At 38.0% G+C, this 23330-nt stretch overlaps 3 non-coding genes across 3 annotated transcripts; all 3 read right to left on the bottom strand.

Annotated features, from left to right (window-relative positions):
* Nucleotides 1-1125: 1125 nt before the first annotated feature.
* TRNAD-GUC (transfer RNA aspartic acid (anticodon GUC)) lies at nucleotides 1126-1197 on the bottom strand. The gene has a single exon. It is a non-coding gene; the product is annotated as a tRNA-Asp (tRNA).
* A 6298-nt stretch (nucleotides 1198-7495) lies between these two features.
* TRNAD-GUC (transfer RNA aspartic acid (anticodon GUC)) lies at nucleotides 7496-7567 on the bottom strand. Its single transcript has one exon. It is a non-coding gene; the product is annotated as a tRNA-Asp (tRNA).
* Nucleotides 7568-17962: 10395 nt separating this feature from the next.
* On the bottom strand, nucleotides 17963-18034 carry TRNAD-GUC (transfer RNA aspartic acid (anticodon GUC)). The gene has a single exon. It is a non-coding gene; the product is annotated as a tRNA-Asp (tRNA).
* Nucleotides 18035-23330: the final 5296 nt, after the last annotated feature.

The raw sequence follows: 23330 nt of genomic DNA, 5'->3' as shown, positions 1-23330 counted from the left end.
GGCTATCTTTCTAACTATCAATATATATATTTATATATATCTATATATATATATATAATCAGCTCACTTTACCATTTGCAGCTTATAACTATTAGCCACCAGGGGTCACTACTAACCAAAAGCAGTCATTCTACTTGTAAATTGTGCCAATCGAGTGGAACAGCAGCCTAGGATTCACCACTGCTTCATATCATTTTCCAAGAGAATGCAGATGTAAAGTGTTTTTGATGGTACGCCTGTGCATATTGAAATATTCAGAGCATATTCTGAATTTCAGTTAACACATCAGTAAGCATTTTGGCCATCAGTGAATTCAACCATTTTTCTCAATCAGAATAGGCAAGGATAATGACAGATATATTTTACAATGTTAGAAAGTACATCATTTTATTTAATTGTGTGAATAAAATGAATCACCTCCCCGTCGGGGAATTGAACCCCGGTCTCCCGCGTGACAGGCGGGGATACTGAACACTATACTAACGAGGACTTATTGGCATCAGTTAAACAGTGCCCACCTCCTTGGGGTTAAGGCATACCCTCGTTCAATTCACAGTATTGTAATAGGCAGATTTGCTGCTTTTGGTTAGGACAAGTAATCTTTTTTCCTAAATATTACAATACAGAAATTCCTAGCCAAAAACAATCAGTTTTATCAAGAAATTATTTCATTGAAATAAATATCTATCTATCGATCTGTCTATCTGGCTATCTTTCTAACTATCAATATATATATTTATATATATCTATATATATATATATATAATCAGCTCACTTTACCATTTGCAGCTTATAACTATTAGCCACCAGGGGTCACTACTAACCAAAAGCAGTCATTCTACTTGTAAATTGTGCCAATCGAGTGGAACAGCAGCCTAGGATTCATCACTGCTTCATCTCATTTTCCAAGAGAATGCAGATGTAAAGTGTTTTTGATGGTACGCCTGTGCATATTGAAATATTCAGAGCATATTCTGAATTTCAGTTAACACATCAGTAAGCATTTTGGCCATCAGTGAATTCAACCTTTTTTCTCAATCAGAATAGGCAAGGATAATGACAGATATATTTTACAATGTTAGAAAGTACATCATTTTATTTAATTGTGTGAATAAAATGAATCGCCTCCCCGTCGGGGAATTGAACCCCGGTCTCCCGCGTGACAGGCGGGGATACTGACCACTATACTAACGAGGACTTATTGGCATCAGTTAAACAGTGCTCACCTCCTTGGGGTTAAGGCATACCCTCGATCAATTCACAGTATTGTAATAGGCAGATTTGCTGCTTTTGGTTAGGACAAGTAATCTTTTTTCCTAAATATTACAATACAGAAATTCCTAGCCAAAAACAATCAGTTTTATCAAGAAATGATTTCATTGAAATAAATATCTATCTATCGATCTGTCTATCTGGCTATCTTTCTAACTATCAATATATATATTTATATATATCTATATATATATATATAATCAGCTCACTTTACCATTTGCAGCTTATAACTATTAGCCACCAGGGGTCACTACTAACCAAAAGCAGTCATTCTACTTGTAAATTGTGCCAATCGAGTGGAACAGCAGCCTAGGATTCACCACTGCTTCATCTCATTTTCCAAGAGAATGCAGATGTAAAGTGTTTTTGATGGTACGCCTGTGCATATTGAAATATTCAGAGCATATTCTTAATTTCAGTTAACACATCAGTAAGCATTTTGGCCATCAGTGAATTCAACCTTTTTTCTCAATCAGAATAGGCAAGGATAATGACAGATATATTTTACAATGTTAGAAAGTACATCATTTTATTTAATTGTGTGAATAAAATGAATCGCCTCCCCGTCGGGGAATTGAACCGCGGTCTCCCGCGTGACAGGCGGGGATACTGACCACTATACTAACGAGGACTTATTGGCATCAGTTAAACAGTGCTCACCTCCTTGGGGTTAAGGCATACCCTTGATCAATTCACAGTATTGTAATAGGCAGATTTGCTGCTTTTGGTTAGGACAAGTAATCTTTTTTCCTAAATATTACAATACAGAAATTCCTAGCCAAAAACAATCAGTTTTATCAAGAAATGATTTCATTGAAATAAATATCTATCTATCGATCTGTCTATCTGGCTATCTTTCTAACTATCAATATATATATTTATATATATCTATATATATATATATAATCAGCTCACTTTACCATTTGCAGCTTATAACTATTAGCCACCAGGGGTCACTACTAACCAAAAGCAGTCATTCTACTTGTAAATTGTGCCAATCGAGTGGAACAGCAGCCTAGGATTCACCACTGCTTCATCTCATTTTCCAAGAGAATGCAGATGTAAAGTGTTTTTGATGGTACGCCTGTGCATATTGAAATATTCAGAGCATATTCTGAATTTCAGTTAACACATCAGTAAGCATTTTGGCCATCAGTGAATTCAACCTTTTTTCTCAATCAGAATAGGCAAGGATAATGACAGATATATTTTACAATGTTAGAAAGTACATCATTTTATTTAATTGTGTGAATAAAATGAATCGCCTCCCCGTCGGGGAATTGAACCGCGGTCTCCCGCGTGACAGGCGGGGATACTGACCACTATACTAACGAGGACTTATTGGCATCAGTTAAACAGTGCTCACCTCCTTGGGGTTAAGGCATACCCTCGATCAATTCACAGTATTGTAATAGGCAGATTTGCTGCTTTTGGTTAGGACAAGTAATCTTTTTTCCTAAATATTACAATACAGAAATTCCTAGCCAAAAACAATCAGTTTTATCAAGAAATGATTTCATTGAAATAAATATCTATCTATCGATCTGTCTATCTGGCTATCTTTCTAACTATCAATATATATATTTATATATATCTATATATATATATATAATCAGCTCACTTTACCATTTGCAGCTTATAACTATTAGCCACCAGGGGTCACTACTAACCAAAAGCAGTCATTCTACTTGTAAATTGTGCCAATCGAGTGGAACAGCAGCCTAGGATTCACCACTGCTTCATCTCATTTTCCAAGAGAATGCAGATGTAAAGTGTTTTTGATGGTACGCCTGTGCATATTGAAATATTCAGAGCATATTCTGAATTTCAGTTAACACATCAGTAAGCATTTTGGCCATCAGTGAATTCAACCTTTTTTCTCAATCAGAATAGGCAAGGATAATGACAGATATATTTTACAATGTTAGAAAGTACATCATTTTATTTAATTGTGTGAATAAAATGAATCGCCTCCCCGTCGGGGAATTGAACCGCGGTCTCCCGCGTGACAGGCGGGGATACTGACCACTATACTAACGAGGACTTATTGGCATCAGTTAAACAGTGCTCACCTCCTTGGGGTTAAGGCATACCCTTGATCAATTCACAGTATTGTAATAGGCAGATTTGCTGCTTTTGGTTAGGACAAGTAATCTTTTTTCCTAAATATTACAATACAGAAATTCCTAGCCAAAAACAATCAGTTTTATCAAGAAATGATTTCATTGAAATAAATATCTATCTATCGATCTGTCTATCTGGCTATCTTTCTAACTATCAATATATATATTTATATATATCTATATATATATATATAATCAGCTCACTTTACCATTTGCAGCTTATAACTATTAGCCACCAGGGGTCACTACTAACCAAAAGCAGTCATTCTACTTGTAAATTGTGCCAATCGAGTGGAACAGCAGCCTAGGATTCACCACTGCTTCATCTCATTTTCCAAGAGAATGCAGATGTAAAGTGTTTTTGATGGTACGCCTGTGCATATTGAAATATTCAGAGCATATTCTGAATTTCAGTTAACACATCAGTAAGCATTTTGGCCATCAGTGAATTCAACCTTTTTTCTCAATCAGAATAGGCAAGGATAATGACAGATATATTTTACAATGTTAGAAAGTACATCATTTTATTTAATTGTGTGAATAAAATGAATCGCCTCCCCGTCGGGGAATTGAACCGCGGTCTCCCGCGTGACAGGCGGGGATACTGACCACTATACTAACGAGGACTTATTGGCATCAGTTAAACAGTGCTCACCTCCTTGGGGTTAAGGCATACCCTCGATCAATTCACAGTATTGTAATAGGCAGATTTGCTGCTTTTGGTTAGGACAAGTAATCTTTTTTCCTAAATATTACAATACAGAAATTCCTAGCCAAAAACAATCAGTTTTATCAAGAAATGATTTCATTGAAATAAATATCTATCTATCGATCTGTCTATCTGGCTATCTTTCTAACTATCAATATATATATTTATATATATCTATATATATATATATATAATCAGCTCACTTTACCATTTGCAGCTTATAACTATTAGCCACCAGGGGTCACTACTAACCAAAAGCAGTCATTCTACTTGTAAATTGTGCCAATCGAGTGGAACAGCAGCCTAGGATTCACCACTGCTTCATCTCATTTTCCAAGAGAATGCAGATGTAAAGTGTTTTTGATGGTACGCCTGTGCATATTGAAATATTCAGAGCATATTCTGAATTTCAGTTAACACATCAGTAAGCATTTTGTCCATCAGTGAATTCAACCTTTTTTCTCAATCGGAATAGGCAAGGATAATGACAGATATATTTTACAATGTTAGAAAGTACATCATTTTATTTAATTGTGTGAATAAAATGAATCGCCTCCCCGTCGGGGAATTGAACCCCGGTCTCCCGCGTGACAGGCGGGGATACTGACCACTATACTAATGAGGACTTATTGGCATCAGTTAAACAGTGCTCACCTCCTTGGGGTTAAGGCATACCCTCGATCAATTCACAGTATTGTAATAGGCAGATTTGCTGCTTTTGGTTAGGACAAGTAATCTTTTTTCCTAAATATTAAAATACAGAAATTCCTAGCCAAAAACAATCAGTTTTATCAAGAAATTATTTCATTGAAATAAATATTTATCTATCGATCTGTCTATCTGGCTATCTTTCTAACTATCAATATATATATTTATATATATCTATATATATATATATAATCAGCTCACTTTACCATTTGCAGCTTATAACTATTAGCCACCAGGGGTCACTACTAACCAAAAGCAGTCATTCTACTTGTAAATTGTGCCAATCGAGTGGAACAGCAGCCTAGGATTCACCACTGCTTCATCTCATTTTCCAAGAGAATGCAGACGTTAAGTGTTTTTGATGGTACGCCTGTGCATATTGAAATATTCAGAGTATATTCTGAATTTCAGTTAACACATCAGTAAGCATTTTGGCCATCAGTGAATTCAACCTTTTTTCTCAATCAGAATAGGCAAGGATAATGACAGATATATTTTACAATGTTAGAAAGTACATCATTTTATTTAATTGTGTGAATAAAATGAATCGCCTCCCCGTCGGGGAATTGAACCACGGTCTCCCGCGTGACAGGCGGGGATACTGACCACTATACTAACGAGGACTTATTGGCATCAGTTAAACAGTGCTCACCTCCTTGGGGTTAAGGCATACCCTTGATCAATTCACAGTATTGTAATAGGCAGATTTGCTGCTTTTGGTTAGGACAAGTAATCTTTTTTCCTAAATATTACAATACAGAAATTCCTAGCCAAAAACAATCAGTTTTATCAAGAAATGATTTCATTGAAATAAATATCTATCTATCGATCTGTCTATCTGGCTATCTTTCTAACTATCAATATATATATTTATATATATCTATATATATATATATAATCAGCTCACTTTACCATTTGCAGCTTATAACTATTAGCCACCAGGGGTCACTACTAACCAAAAGCAGTCATTCTACTTGTAAATTGTGCCAATCGAGTGGAACAGCAGCCTAGGATTCACCACTGCTTCATCTCATTTTCCAAGAGAATGCAGATGTAAAGTGTTTTTGATGGTACGCCTGTGCATATTGAAATATTCAGAGCATATTCTGAATTTCAGTTAACACATCAGTAAGCATTTTGGCCATCAGTGAATTCAACCATTTTTCTCAATCAGAATAGGCAAGGATAATGACAGATATATTTTACAATGTTAGAAAGTACATCATTTTATTTAATTGTGTGAATAAAATGAATCGCCTCCCCGTCGGGGAATTGAACCCCGGTCTCCCGCGTGACAGGCGGGGATACTGAACACTATACTAACGAGGACTTATTGGCATCAGTTAAACAGTGCCCACCTCCTTGGGGTTAAGGCATACCCTCGATCAATTCACAGTATTGTAATAGGCAGATTTGCTGCTTTTGGTTAGGACAAGTAATCTTTTTTCCTAAATATTACAATACAGAAATTCCTAGCCAAAAACAATCAGTTTTATCAAGAAATTATTTCATTGAAATAAATATCTATCTATCGATCTGTCTATCTGGCTATCTTTCTAACTATCAATATATATATTTATATATATCTATATATATATATAATCAGCTCACTTTACCATTTGCAGCTTATAACTATTAGCCACCAGGGGTCACTACTAACCAAAAGCAGTCATTCTACTTGTAAATTGTGCCAATCGAGTGGAACAGCAGCCTAGGATTCACCACTGCTTCATATCATTTTCCAAGAGAATGCAGATGTAAAGTGTTTTTGATGGTACGCCTGTGCATATTGAAATATTCAGAGCATATTCTGAATTTCAGTTAACACATCAGTAAGCATTTTGGCCATCAGTGAATTCAACCATTTTTCTCAATCAGAATAGGCAAGGATAATGACAGATATATTTTACAATGTTAGAAAGTACATCATTTTATTTAATTGTGTGAATAAAATGAATCGCCTCCCCGTCGGGTCGCCTCCCCGTCGGGGAATTGAACCCCGGTCTCCCGCGTGACAGGCGGGGATACTGAACACTATACTAACGAGGACTTATTGGCATCAGTTAAACAGTGCCCACCTCCTTGGGGTTAAGGCATACCCTCGATCAATTCACACTATTGTAATAGGCAGATTTGCTGCTTTTGGTTAGGACAAGTAATCTTTTTTCCTAAATATTACAATACAGAAATTCCTAGCCAAAAACAATCAGTTTTATCAAGAAATGATTTCATTGAAATAAATATCTATCTATCGATCTGTCTATCTGGCTATCTTTCTAACTATCAATATATATATTTATATATATCTATATATATATATATAATCAGCTCACTTTACCATTTGCAGCTTATAACTATTAGCCACCAGGGGTCACTACTAACCAAAAGCAGTCATTCTACTTGTAAATTGTGCCAATCGAGTGGAACAGCAGCCTAGGATTCACCACTGCTTCATCTCATTTTCCAAGAGAATGCAGATGTAAAGTGTTTTTGATGGTACGCCTGTGCATATTGAAATATTCAGAGCATATTCTGAATTTCAGTTAACACATCAGTAAGCATTTTGTCCATCAGTGAATTCAACCTTTTTTCTCAATCGGAATAGGCAAGGATAATGACAGATATATTTTACAATGTTAGAAAGTGCATCATTTTATTTAATTGTGTGAATAAAAGGAATCGCCTCCCCGTCGGGGAATTGAACCCCGGTCTCCCGCGTGACAGGCGGGGATACTGACCACTATACTAACGAGGACTTATTGGCATCAGTTAAACAGTGCTCACCTCCTTGGGGTTAAGGCATACCCTCGATCAATTCACAGTATTGTAATAGGCAGATTTGCTGCTTTTGGTTAGGACAAGTAATCTTTTTTCCTAAATATTACAATACAGAAATTCCTAGCCAAAAACAATCAGTTTTATCAAGAAATTATTTCATTGAAATAAATATCTATCTATCGATCTGTCTATCTGGCTATCTTTCTAACTATCAATATATATATTTATATATATCTATATATATATTCACTGAAAAAACCATAGGTTATAGACCATATATAGTTAGGAATTAGCATTTACAAAACCTTGAAAATTCACTGAAAAAACCATAGGTTATAGACCATATATAGTTAGGAATTAGCATTTAAAAAACCTTATTTTACTCACACAAAACCATTGAAATTCCATATATAGTTAGTTGCACTAACTATATATCGCGCACCCGCAATCCACTGCTGATGATGTCACATATTACATCATTCATGACATGGTCAGTGACATCACTGATGACATCACTGATGACAACATCCAGTGATTATGTGTTTCTGTAAAGTTTAAATATGTTTTACATATTGAAGAATGAGTGGATGTATAAGTGTCTGAATGAAGGTTTTAGTAGGTGCGTGATTGACTGTATGAGTGAGTGATTATATGCGTCTTACTGAATGCACGGGTTAGTGACTAAACTGTCTGAAAGTGTGCATCAGTATCTCTGTTGTTGTGCAAGCTGCTGCATGTGTTGATCAGTAGCTATATAAGTAGCTATATGGGTTATTGATTGGTTGCACAAGTATTTGTATGGGAGACTGAGTGTGTGTATGGCTGGCTGGGAGGTGTGTGACTCTGTGCAGATCAATGTGTACTTGTATCAGTGATTCTATAAGAGAGTAACTATGTGTTAGTATATGTTTCAAAAATGTAAGGTGTTCTGTGTTTAACTGTATAGATGAGAAAATGGAAGTGTGATTGATTCTTTTCAGGACTGACTAGGTGTGTGAGTAACTCCATGAATGAGTGGCAGAGTGTGAGTGTCTGTATAAGTGTATGAGTGCATATGATAGTGTTGTAAAGATGAGTGATTGTATGTATGAATGATTGTATAAGTGAATGTGTGTGTAGACATAGGAATCAGTGAGTGCGTATGTAGTAACTAGTATTGGTGTGTCAATATTTCAAAAATGATACTCTCTATTTAACACTGGGTGTAACGGAGGTTATATTACAGTGTGAGGAGATGCATTGTATTATCACATGAATGATATCATCAGTGATGTGATCATTGATGTCAAGTGTGATGTCATCAGTGATGTCATTTAAGATGTCATCAGTGATGTCATCAGTGATGTCACTGACCATGTCATGAATGATGTAATATGTGACATCATCAGCAGTGGATTGCGGGTGCGCGATATATAGTTAGTGCAACTAACTATATATGGAATTTCAATGGTTTTGTGTGAGTAAAATAAGGTTTTTTAAATGCTAATTCCTAACTATATATGGTCTATAACCTATGGTTTTTTCAGTGAATTTTCAAGGTTTTGTAAATGCTAATTCCTAACTATATATGGTCTATAACCTATGGTTTTTTCAGTGAATTTCAATGGTTTTTTAATAGCAAATATCATAAGCTGTCGAATGTCAAGTACGTGGTAAGTAAAAACATTTTCGTGTTTATGCACACTGATCTGCTTTGAATGCTGCCCCCCACCCCTCATTTCTATTAGGAGTACTCTCTCTTTGCAGATAGTGAAGGGTAGTTAACGCAGCCCTTTGCCCCCTTTGTAATCCGTCGTGCCTGCTTCTCTCTCCATTTGATTGATTGTTCTCTTTGGTTCATTCTCTATTTACAAACAAGCACAGAGTCAAAATACTCTGTTTAGTCTTTGCAGATAGCGAAAAACCGTGTAAAAAAACAAAAGGAATCGAGCAAAATCAGTAGGCCACTAATGGGATCTCTTTTTGACCTCGCTAAAATAGAAACATTAGGAACAACCTGTTGAAAATAGCAATGCGTATGTACATAAGCGGCATTCATTTGTGTTCACAGTACCCCTTGTTGATTGTTTGAATCGAGCATTGAATTGTTCGAAGTTGGTTCTCTTAAGGATCTTCTCTGCCTGCAAACGAGGAAGAATAGGAATATTCTCTCTCCCTTTGCAGATAGTGAAGGGTAGGTAACGCAAGCCTTTAACACGTCGTACCTATTTCATTCCTCATTGATTGATTGATTGTCCGAACATTGACTGTTTGGGAATTAGTTCTTTTTGGAGGTATTCCCTGTTTGCAAATAAACGTAGGAAAATCTTTGCAAGTAGTGAAAGGGTACGTAATGCGGACCTTTCTCCCCCGTTGTAATCTGTCATGCCTATCTACTCCCCACTGATTGATGCACCTGTTTCACCCGGACCATTTACTAGACATACGTCATCTGGCCCGACCAGAGAGCACCCCTAGTGAAAAGGACATATGCAATAATAACGAAGTGATCACTGTATCCTGTTAACAGAAACTTTAGCATGAAACAACCTGGAAAGAAAAGAATAGGAAATCGAAAATCAGTAGGCCACTGATGAACATGAACTTTTATTAAACAACGAACAAAGAAACGATAACATAACGTAATGATAAAACCTATTAATGTCCTAGAAACAAGAAAACGTTCGAAATATGCCAGTGGTGAGAGACCAGAAAAACAGTAAGAGAAACCAAATCACCCCTCGCTGTCCCACCGCCTGCCACGCCAAAAAAATCGATAGACTAGGGAAAATGCAAGTCAGTAGAACATCCGCCCCCACTCTGGAAACTTCCAAGGTGGGGCAGGGTTCCGGCTACGCCCAGCCGGGAGCAGCCCATATAAGGCAGGTCCTGCTGCCACGCCTCGGCCAGGAGATCCTAACGTAGGGTGTAGCCGGAGGAGAGGCCGAGACCAGCGGGACCCGGCCAGGGGATTGCCTTTAAAACGCTGAACAGTTGCAGGGGGGGGGGAATGTCTCCTCGACCCTCCCCTCTCTCTCCCAGTCCGGCCGCGGTGGCCCTTGAGAGTTGCAGGTAGTCCCGCCACATGCTCTTCCGGTCCGGCCACCAACGGTCGGGGGGCCGAGGCCGACGGGATCCGGCTGCAGCCAATAAACCAAGAAACCCGTTCATGGGGCCAGAGCCAGGGGCGTCCGGCCGACATCTACCGGAAGCCCGGCCCGAAGACGGACGGGACACTTCTTCTTTCTTGTATAATTGCTGCAACAACCCTGGGGGGGGATGTCTTGCACATGCCTCCGACCCCCCCCCCCCTCGTCCTCATCACCTGGTCCGGCCATAACAAATCTCAAGCGAGACGCCGTGGGGTGCACTGGGAGGGAGAGACGGTGCGAACAGGCCTCTCCCGCCTCCCCAGGTGGAGGCTTCCCAGCTGCACCCTCAGCGCTCCAGGCGCCCGGAAAAGGGTTCTTCCACTGTGGCCATGCTGCAACGTCTCGCCCGGCAGGGTGGAGCCCGTCCGCTCATTTGACCCCGCGATCGCCAGTAGCTACCGAACTCTCAAAATGGCGGTCGACCTGGCAAGAGCGGGCCCAGCATAAAGAAATGGCCCGGTCACTGGTTGACTCCACCACCGTAGTCCTCCACGACCTTGAAGATTCTAGAGGAGCCGCGGGAGTCTCCGACCCCCGATGGGGAATGACTGCCATGATCACCCGTGGAGTGACGAAACTGTATCCGCGGGACGTCGGCGCCAGCCTCACTTTGAATTACTAGAATCCTGCAGACCTCACTTCCGGTGAAAGCACAGTGTGACCCGGTAGGAAAAATTGTTTCACCCCCTCCCCTTTTTGACTGATAGTTCAAACCACCGATCCTTTCCTTTGCCCTTTTAATGGAACTTTGGACTGCCTCCCCCTCTTTTACATTTTCTAGAGAAAACAAAACATTAACCACTACAATAACATAGCAGTTGACACCAGAACTGTTTTCAAATTGAAAACCAACAACATCTTCAACAGAATACTTTTTGTTTCTGCTGTGACCCTGCTACAGCACAGGCATTGTCCCCAGCAGTAATTCTGCAATGCCGGTAAGAATAGCTGTGGTGCCTACTGGACTCACTCACCCCCGCGGCGCCCCACGCCGTTATTTGCTGGGCGGCAACTTGCTAGACATCACTTTCGTGCCATCTAGATTTCAGCGCGTTCTGCTGCATTGGAACTATTCGCACAACAGACCGCTACTGACAAGAATATTTCATTATTGGTGCTGTCAATTTCAATAAATCTATTGGATAATTCAAAAGAAATTGCCACGGTCTCTTCGTTGTTTAAATGTTTTTACTGTTTTTGTTTTGTTGTATATATTTATATGTTATTAAAGTTTTATATTCCTACTACTTTGTTGGAGTGCTATATATTTTTAATGTGACACATAATTGTAAAAACTTTGATGTACATAGAGTGATTCCTGGAATCTTCCGCTTCAGGCTCGGTCCCCTCCCCAATCACAATACAGGATGGTTTTCAGATAGTAGGAACACGTGTGGTGTGACGGATCTCATCGGGTGTGGGCCTTCATCTACTATAACTCCTTTGAAGAGGGGTGATTCTTTACAGCTGGGGCCATAAACTACATCTGCAGGGCTAGCTGATAGCCTGGACAATCGGACACAGAGGAAGAGGAGTGTCAGAGGGTGCGGTAGTGAATAGGGCGAAAGGGAGGTGTCGGGCGGGCACAGTGTGATTCTCAGGGAAGAGCAGCGCAGATGGGGGGAGGTTTATTGCCCATGCATAAGACAGAGAGCGGGGGTGACCAGTGCCTGGGGAAGATGCTTGCGAGGGTGAGGAGCCATGCTACGAATCGACAGCGTGCAGAGAGTGGGTCTGGTCAAGACATCTAAAATGGCTGCCGTGCACGACAAAAGTGTGGCATTTCAAAAAAGGCAAGATGGCGCAGACAATGTTTTTCAACACTTCCTCATTTCCTTCGAATCGAACGTTAACAGACGTTGGGGCATATTACCAAAGTTAAGCGATATTTATCGCTAACGATGCTTACCAACAAATTTTTTACCGCTAAGCATCATCAGAAATTATCGAAGATAAACCTTGCTATTATCAAGGTTTATCACAAATGCGATAATAAACGGCCGCAATGCATGAATATCGCTAAAAACTCAGCGATATTCATACATTACCGAGCTAATGCTCTTAGCCATGTTATCCACCTCCCATTGGATAACATGGCTAAGAACTGCTCAGGGAAGGTGTTACTTTTTGGAGATATTCGCGCTTAGCGCGAATATCTCCAAAAGTTGGTAATAGGAGATAGATATCTTGCATGTTGTAATGCAAGTTATTGTGGTATATGGAACTCATACCATAATCTCTCAGGAAAGCAGAAACTGATCCTTTTGGGACCGCCTAAAAAGGCCTAGGGGGTGAGGAGTACTCTACTTTGCCCCCTTTTCACGTTCCGAACTATTTTATTTTACTCTCTTCTGTAATTACACAAAATAGCAGCGATAAGATGCATCGGAGACACACAGTGAGAGAAAGGAGGCCGGAGATGAAGAAGAGATGTCAAATACACATTGGAGATAATATAGTGGCAGAAGGGAAGTAAATATGAGTAAACTTACCATGTAACATAAAAATGTTGCACTCTATACTATAAGTCTCATTTTATACTACAATCACTTCGCTACAACCTCATAAATTAAAAATAAAAATGAATAATGTCTCAAACAATTTTTGATTTCTAAATATAAATTTATTCTTCAGAATTTTCTAAATTTGAAAGAACTAGTAACATGTCCTCATCAGCAATGTCCTCATGAAAAGTCTCCAATAATGATTCTTGTAACTCTATGGTCTCCAAACACTCGATAAATTCGCCATCAAGAGATTGATCAAAAAAATCATACAAGTCATCTCCTCCTTCTGACAATATTTCATTATTGGTGCTGTCAATTTCAATCAATGTAGTGGAATCATTCAAGTCATCTCCTCGTGACAATATTTCATTATTGGTGCTCTCAATTTCAATCAATGTAGTGGAATCATTCAAGTCATCTCCTCCTTGTGACAATATTTCATTATTGGTGCTGTCCATTTCAATCAATCTAATGGAATCATACAAGTCATCTCCTCCTTGTGACAATATTTCATTATTGCTGCTCTCAATTTCAATCAACGTAGTGGAATCATTCAAGTCATCTCCTTGTGACAATATTTCATTCTTGGTGCTGTCCATTTCAATCAATCTAATGGAATCATACAAGTCATGTCCTCCGTGTGACAATGTTTCATTATTGGTGCTCTCAATTTCAATCAATGTAGTGGACGATTCAAAAGAAATTGCCACGGTCTCTTCATTGTGAGCCATTTTATTTTGAAATTGCTTGCTGTAAATTGCAGAAAAAAATAATCACTTTCATTTATCGTTTTTAGTAATACATAATATAAAACTAACTTTATCAAGTATTTAGTATAACAGAAGGACTGCAAATAAATAACAGAAAACATTTTTCAAATTATCTTCAAGTGTACAACATAGTTCCCCTTACAAATTAACAACTCACCTTTTCAAAAGTAGGAAAAGTGTTAGTACTGTGTAAATCAAACACCAGAAATTCACCACCAAAAATTCCTCACAAATGTACCTCAGACAGTAGTATCACAAAATGGCTGTGGTTTCCTCTCATTTGACATATATACATAACCAATTAACTTTCATCACACACAAATACAAAACCAAAGTAACATTTTAATTGGTTCTAAATTTCAACACTTTCAAATGTGTTTTCCCCATGCAATTTTCAATAGGACATTTACATACGTCTACAGCCTGAATGGCTGAACGGAATTACACCAAACTTGGCAAAATGGTACATCAAACCTAAGAGGTCAGGAAGGATCTACTATGCCCCCTTATGGTCATTTCCCCCTTCGCTTTGGCCTCCTCTTGTCTCTCAATCCTACCGAGAGACAAGATGGCGGCCGCTACGGACTGTTTGGAATGTTGACAGACGCCGGAGAACCAATCAGCTTCGCAAAGCTCCGTAATGCGAAAAGTACGCGAAGCGGAGCGCTGTTACAGATATATATCTTTTTTTGAACGTTAATTTCTCAAAATCCACTGGAGCACATATATTGAGACCTAGCAAAGGCACATCGGGCTACCAGTCCCTAATATTTTACCAAGTTTCGTGCAATTCCATTCAGCCGTTCGATTATTATTATTATTTTTTTTTTTTGCCCCGCGGGGCCCTTTTAAAACCTCCACATCAAACCTAGGGGGTCAGCGAGGATCTACTATTCCCCCTTATGGTCATTTGCCCCTTCGCTTTCGCCTCCTCTTGTCTCTCGATCCTACCGAGAGACAAGATGGCGGCCGCTACGGACTGTTTGGAATGTTGACAGATGCCGGAGAACCAATCAGCTTCGCTTCACAAAGCTCCGTTGCGCGAAAAGTACGCGTAGCGGAGCGCTGCCCAGTCCGCGGTTACAGATATATATCTTTTTTTGAACCTTAATTTCTCAAAATCCACTGAAGCACATATATTGAGACCTACAAAAGGCACATCGGGCTACCAGTCCCTACAATTTTGCCAAGTTTCGTGCAAATCCATTCAGCCGTTCGGGCTAAAAGTGAGGCCAACCGCCCTATGGAAATTAACATGGGAAAAACGCGTTTTGGGACCCCCCTTTTTTCTCGGCCCCCCCTTGACGAACCCCCCCACAATTTTCAGGGGCTGCTCGGAAACAAAATGTGCCATTTTCCTGAACATTTCAGCCAATTCCGTCCACAAACGCCAAAGTTATTAGACATAGAATTTTCAAAAAACCCATAGAGAAAAAATCCTAACTATATATACCTACTGGCGACCGCCAGTAGGTAATATATAATCAGCTCACTTTATCATTTGCAGCTTATAACTATTAGCCACCAGGGGTCACTACTAACCAAAAGCAGTCATTCTACTTGTAAATTGTGCCAATCGAGTGGAACAGCAGCCTAGGATTCACGACTGCTTCATCTCATTTTCCAAGAGAATGCAGATGTCAAGTGTTTTTGATGGTACGCCTGTGCATATTGAAATATTCAGAGCATATTCTGAATTTCAGTTAACACATCAGTAAGCATTTTGTCCATCTGTGAATTCAACCTTTTTTCTCAATCGGAATAGGCAAGGATAATGACAGATATATTTTACAATGTTAGAAAGTGCATCATTTTATTTAATTGTGTGAATAAAAGGAATTGCCTCCCCGTCGGGGAATTGATCCCCGGTCTCCTGCGTGACAGGCGGGGATACTGACCACTATACTAACGAGGACTTATTGGCATCAGTTAAACAGTGCTCACCTCCTTGGGGTTAAGGCATACCCTCGATCAATTCACAGTATTGTAATAGGCAGATTTGCTGCTTTTGGTTAGGACAAGTAATCTTTTTTCCTAAATATTACAATACAGAAATTCCTAGCCAAAAACAATCAGTTTTATCAAGAAATTATTTCATTGAAATAAATATCTATCTATCGATCTGTCTATCTGGCTATCTTTCTAACTATCAATATATATATTTATATATATCTATATATATATATATATAATCAGCTCACTTTATCATTTGCAGCTTATAACTATTAGCCACCAGGGGTCACTACTAACCAAAAGCAGTCATTCTACTTGTAAATTGTGCCAATCGAGTGGAACAGCAGCCTAGGATTCACCACTGCTTCATCTCATTTTCCAAGAGAATGCAGATGTAAAGTGTTTTTGATGGTACGCCTGTGCATATTGAAATATTCAGAGCATATTCTGAATTTCAGTTAACACATCAGTAAGCATTTTGTCCATCTGTGAATTCAACCTTTTTTCTCAATCGGAATAGGCAAGGATAATGACAGATATATTTTACAATGTTAGAAAGTGCATCATTTTATTTAATTGTGTGAATAAAAGGAATTGCCTCCCCGTCGGGGAATTGATCCCCGGTCTCCTGCGTGACAGGCGGGGATACTGACCACTATACTAACGAGGACTTATTGGCATCAGTTAAACAGTGCTCACCTCCTTGGGGTTAAGGCATACCCTCGATCAATTCACAGTATTGTAATAGGCAGATTTGCTGCTTTTGGTTAGGACAAGTAATCTTTTTTCCTAAATATTACAATACAGAAATTCCTAGCCAAAAACAATCAGTTTTATCAAGAAATTATTTCATTGAAATAAATATCTATCTATCGATCTGTCTATCTGGCTATCTTTCTAACTATCAATATATATATTTATATATATCTATATATATATATATATAATCAGCTCACTTTATCATTTGCAGCTTATAACTATTAGCCACCAGGGGTCACTACTAACCAAAAGCAGTCATTCTACTTGTAAATTGTGCCAATCGAGTGGAACAGCAGCCTAGGATTCACCACTGCTTCATCTCATTTTCCAAGAGAATGCAGATGTAAAGTGTTTTTGATGGTACGCCTGTGCATATTGAAATATTCAGAGCATATTCTGAATTTCAGTTAACACATCAGTAAGCATTTTGGCCATCTGTGAATTCAACCTTTTTTCTCAATCGGAATAGGCAAGGATAATGACAGATATATTTTACAATGTTAGAAAGTGCATCATTTTATTTAATTGTGTGAATAAAAGGAATTGCCTCCCCGTCGGGGAATTGATCCCCGGTCTCCTGCGTGACAGGCGGGGATACTGACCACTATACTAACGAGGACTTATTGGCATCAGTTAAACAGTGCTCACCTCCTTGGGGTTAAGGCATACCCTCGATCAATTCACAGTATTGTAATAGGCAGATTTGCTGCTTTTGGTTAGGACAAGTAATCTTTTTTCCTAAATATTACAATACAGAAATTCTTAGCCAAAAACAATCAGTTTTATCAAGAAATTATTTCATTGAAATAAATATCTATCTATCGATCTGTCTATCTGGCTATCTTTCTAACTATCAATATATATATTTATATATATCTATATATATATATATAATCAGCTCACTTTACCATTTGCAGCTTATAACTATTAGCCACCAGGGGTCACTACTAACCAAAAGCAGTCATTCTACTTGTAAATTGTGCCAATCGAGTGGAACAGCAGCCTAGGATTCACCACTGCTTCATCTCATTTTCCAAGAGAATGCAGATGTAAAGTGTTTTTGATGGTACGCCTGTGCATATTGAAATATTCAGAGCATATTCTGAATTTCAGTTAACACATCAGTAAGCATTTTGGCCATCAGTGAATTCAACCATTTTTCTCAATCAGAATAGGCAAGGATAATGACAGATATATTTTACAATGTTAGAAAGTGCATCATTTTATTTAATTGCGTGAATAAAAGAATCGCCTCCCCGTCGGGGAATTGAACCCCGGTCTCCCGCGTGACAGGCGGGGATACTGACCACTATACTAACGAGGACTTATTGGCATCAGTTAAACAGTGCTCACCTCCTTGGGGTTAAGGCATACCCTCGATCAATTCACAGTATTGTAATAGGCAGATTTGCTGCTTTTGGTTAGGACAAGTAATCTTTTTTCCTAAATATTACAATACAGAAATTCCTAGCCAAAAACAATCAGTTTTATCAAGAAATTATTTCATTGAAATAAATATCTATCTATCGATCTGTCTATCTGGCTATCTTTCTAACTATCAATATATATATTTATATATATCTATATATATATATATAATCAGCTCACTTTATCATTTGCAGCTTATAACTATTAGCCACCAGGGGTCACTACTAACCAAAAGCAGTCATTCTACTTGTAAATTGTGCCAATCGAGTGGAACAGCAGCCTAGGATTCACCACTGCTTCATCTCATTTTCCAAGAGAATGCAGATGTAAAGTGTTTTTGATGGTACGCCTGTGCATATTGAAATATTCAGAGCATATTCTGAATTTCAGTTAACACATCAGTAAGCATTTTGTCCATCTGTGAATTCAACCTTTTTTCTCAATCGGAATAGGCAAGGATAATGACAGATATATTTTACAATGTTAGAAAGTGCATCATTTTATTTAATTGTGTGAATAAAAGGAATTGCCTCCCCGTCGGGGAATTGATCCCCGGTCTCCTGCGTGACAGGCGGGGATACTGACCACTATACTAACGAGGACTTATTGGCATCAGTTAAACAGTGTTCACCTCCTTGGGGTTAAGGCATACCCTCGATCAATTCACAGTATTGTAATAGGCAGATTTGCTGCTTTTGGTTAGGACAAGTAATCTTTTTTCCTAAATATTACAATACAGAAATTCCTAGCCAAAAACAATCAGTTTTATCAAGAAATTATTTCATTGAAATAAATATCTATCTATCGATCTGTCTATCTGGCTATCTTTCTAACTATCAATATATATATTTATATATATCTATATATATATATATATAATCAGCTCACTTTATCATTTGCAGCTTATAACTATTAGCCACCAGGGGTCACTACTAACCAAAAGCAGTCATTCTACTTGTAAATTGTGCCAATCGAGTGGAACAGCAGCCTAGGATTCACCACTGCTTCATCTCATTTTCCAAGAGAATGCAGATGTCAAGTGTTTTTGATGGTACGCCTGTGCATATTGAAATATTCAGAGCATATTCTGAATTTCAGTTAACACATCAGTAAGCATTTTGTCCATCTGTGAATTCAACCTTTTTTCTCAATCGGAATAGGCAAGGATAATGACAGATATATTTTACAATGTTAGAAAGTGCATCATTTTATTTAATTGTGTGAATAAAAGGAATTGCCTCCCCGTCGGGGAATTGATCCCCGGTCTCCTGCGTGACAGGCGGGGATACTGACCACTATACTAACGAGGACTTATTGGCATCAGTTAAACAGTGCTCACCTCCTTGGGGTTAAGGCATACCCTCGATCAATTCACAGTATTGTAATAGGCAAATTTGCTGCTTTTGGTTAGGACAAGTAATCTTTTTTCCTAAATATTACAATACAGAAATTCCTAGCCAAAAACAATCAGTTTTATCAAGAAATTATTTCATTGAAATAAATATCTATCTATCGATCTGTCTATCTGGCTATCTTTCTAACTATCAATATATATATTTATATATATCTATATATATATATATATAATCAGCTCACTTTATCATTTGCAGCTTATAACTATTAGCCACCAGGGGTCACTACTAACCAAAAGCAGTCATTCTACTTGTAAATTGTGCCAATCGAGTGGAACAGCAGCCTAGGATTCACCACTGCTTCATCTCATTTTCCAAGAGAATGCAGATGTAAAGTGTTTTTGATGGTACGCCTGTGCATATTGAAATATTCAGAGCATATTCTGAATTTCAGTTAACACATCAGTAAGCATTTTGTCCATCTGTGAATTCAACCTTTTTTCTCAATCGGAATAGGCAAGGATAATGACAGATATATTTTACAATGTTAGAAAGTGCATCATTTTATTTAATTGTGTGAATAAAAGGAATTGCCTCCCCGTCGGGGAATTGATCCCCGGTCTCCTGCGTGACAGGCGGGGATACTGACCACTATACTAACGAGGACTTATTGGCATCAGTTAAACAGTGCTCACCTCCTTGGGGTTAAGGCATACCCTCGATCAATTCACAGTATTGTAATAGGCAGATTTGCTGCTTTTGGTTAGGACAAGTAATCTTTTTTCCTAAATATTACAATACAGAAATTCTTAGCCAAAAACAATCAGTTTTATCAAGAAATTATTTCATTGAAATAAATATCTATCTATCGATCTGTCTATCTGGCTATCTTTCTAACTATCAATATATATATTTATATATATCTATATATATATATATAATCAGCTCACTTTACCATTTGCAGCTTATAACTATTAGCCACCAGGGGTCACTACTAACCAAAAGCAGTCATTCTACTTGTAAATTGTGCCAATCGAGTGGAACAGCAGCCTAGGATTCACCACTGCTTCATCTCATTTTCCAAGAGAATGCAGATGTCAAGTGTTTTTGATGGTACGCCTGTGCATATTGAAATATTCAGAGCATATTCTGAATTTCAGTTAACACATCAGTAAGCATTTTGTCCATCTGTGAATTCAACCTTTTTTCTCAATCGGAATAGGCAAGGATAATGACAGATATATTTTACAATGTTAGAAAGTGCATCATTTTATTTAATTGTGTGAATAAAAGGAATTGCCTCCCCGTCGGGGAATTGATCCACGGTCTCCTGCGTGACAGGCGGGGATACTGACCACTATACTAACGAGGACTTATTGGCATCAGTTAAACAGTGCTCACCTCCTTGGGGTTAAGGCATACCCTCGATCAATTCACAGTATTGTAATAGGCAAATTTGCTGCTTTTGGTTAGGACAAGTAATCTTTTTTCCTAAATATTACAATACAGAAATTCCTAGCCAAAAACAATCAGTTTTATCAAGAAATTATTTCATTGAAATAAATATCTATCTATCGATCTGTCTATCTGGCTATCTTTCTAACTATCAATATATATATTTATATATATCTATATATATATATATATAATCAGCTCACTTTATCATTTGCAGCTTATAACTATTAGCCACCAGGGGTCACTACTAACCAAAAGCAGTCATTCTACTTGTAAATTGTGCCAATCGAGTGGAACAGCAGCCTAGGATTCACCACTGCTTCATCTCATTTTCCAAGAGAATGCAGATGTAAAGTGTTTTTGATGGTACGCCTGTGCATATTGAAATATTCAGAGCATATTCTGAATTTCAGTTAACACATCAGTAAGCATTTTGTCCATCTGTGAATTCAACCTTTTTTCTCAATCGGAATAGGCAAGGATAATGACAGATATATTTTACAATGTTAGAAAGTGCATCATTTTATTTAATTGTGTGAATAAAAGGAATTGCCTCCCCGTCGGGGAATTGATCCCCGGTCTCCTGCGTGACAGGCGGGGATACTGACCACTATACTAACGAGGACTTATTGGCATCAGTTAAACAGTGCTCACCTCCTTGGGGTTAAGGCATACCCTCGATCAATTCACAGTATTGTAATAGGCAGATTTGCTGCTTTTGGTTAGGACAAGTAATCTTTTTTCCTAAATATTACAATACAGAAATTCCTAGCCAAAAACAATCAGTTTTATCAAGAAATTATTTCATTGAAATAAATATCTATCTATCGATCTGTCTATCTGGCTATCTTTCTAACTATCAATATATATATTTATATATATCTATATATATATATATATAATCAGCTCACTTTATCATTTGCAGCTTATAACTATTAGCCACCAGGGGTCACTACTAACCAAAAGCAGTCATTCTACTTGTAAATTGTGCCAATCGAGTGGAACAGCAGCCTAGGATTCACCACTGCTTCATCTCATTTTCCAAGAGAATGCAGATGTAAAGTGTTTTTGATGGTACGCCTGTGCATATTGAAATATTCAGAGCATATTCTGAATTTCAGTTAACACATCAGTAAGCATTTTGTCCATCTGTGAATTCAACCTTTTTTCTCAATCGGAATAGGCAAGGATAATGACAGATATATTTTACAATGTTAGAAAGTGCATCATTTTATTTAATTGTGTGAATAAAAGGAATTGCCTCCCCGTCGGGGAATTGATCCCCGGTCTCCTGCGTGACAGGCGGGGATACTGACCACTATACTAACGAGGACTTATTGGCATCAGTTAAACAGTGCTCACCTCCTTGGGGTTAAGGCATACCCTCGATCAATTCACAGTATTGTAATAGGCAAATTTGCTGCTTTTGGTTAGGACAAGTAATCTTTTTTCCTAAATATTACAATACAGAAATTCCTAGCCAAAAACAATCAGTTTTATCAAGAAATTATTTCATTGAAATAAATATCTATCTATCGATCTGTCTATCTGGCTATCTTTCTAACTATCAATATATATATTTATATATATCTATATATATATATATATAATCAGCTCACTTTATCATTTGCAGCTTATAACTATTAGCCACCAGGGGTCACTACTAACCAAAAGCAGTCATTCTACTTGTAAATTGTGCCAATCGAGTGGAACAGCAGCCTAGGATTCACCACTGCTTCATCTCATTTTCCAAGAGAATGCAGATGTAAAGTGTTTTTGATGGTACGCCTGTGCATATTGAAATATTCAGAGCATATTCTGAATTTCAGTTAACACATCAGTAAGCATTTTGTCCATCTGTGAATTCAACCTTTTTTCTCAATCGGAATAGGCAAGGATAATGACAGATATATTTTACAATGTTAGAAAGTGCATCATTTTATTTAATTGTGTGAATAAAAGGAATTGCCTCCCCGTCGGGGAATTGATCCCCGGTCTCCTGCGTGACAGGCGGGGATACTGACCACTATACTAACGAGGACTTATTGGCATCAGTTAAACAGTGCTCACCTCCTTGGGGTTAAGGCTTACCCTCGATCAATTCACAGTATTGTAATAGGCAGATTTGCTGCTTTTGGTTAGGACAAGTAATCTTTTTTCCTAAATATTACAATACAGAAATTCTTAGCCAAAAACAATCAGTTTTATCAAGAAATTATTTCATTGAAATAAATATCTATCTATCGATCTGTCTATCTGGCTATCTTTCTAACTATCAATATATATATTTATATATATCTATATATATATATATATAATCAGCTCACTTTATCATTTGCAGCTTATAACTATTAGCCACCAGGGGTCACTACTAACCAAAAGCAG

This window comes from Lissotriton helveticus, chromosome 1_2 (assembly GCF_964261635.1).
Source record: "Lissotriton helveticus chromosome 1_2, aLisHel1.1, whole genome shotgun sequence".
NCBI lineage: Eukaryota > Metazoa > Chordata > Amphibia > Caudata > Salamandridae > Lissotriton > Lissotriton helveticus.
The sequence above is the reverse complement of the archived record's forward strand: the minus strand, read 5'-3'. Positions and strand labels throughout refer to the sequence as shown.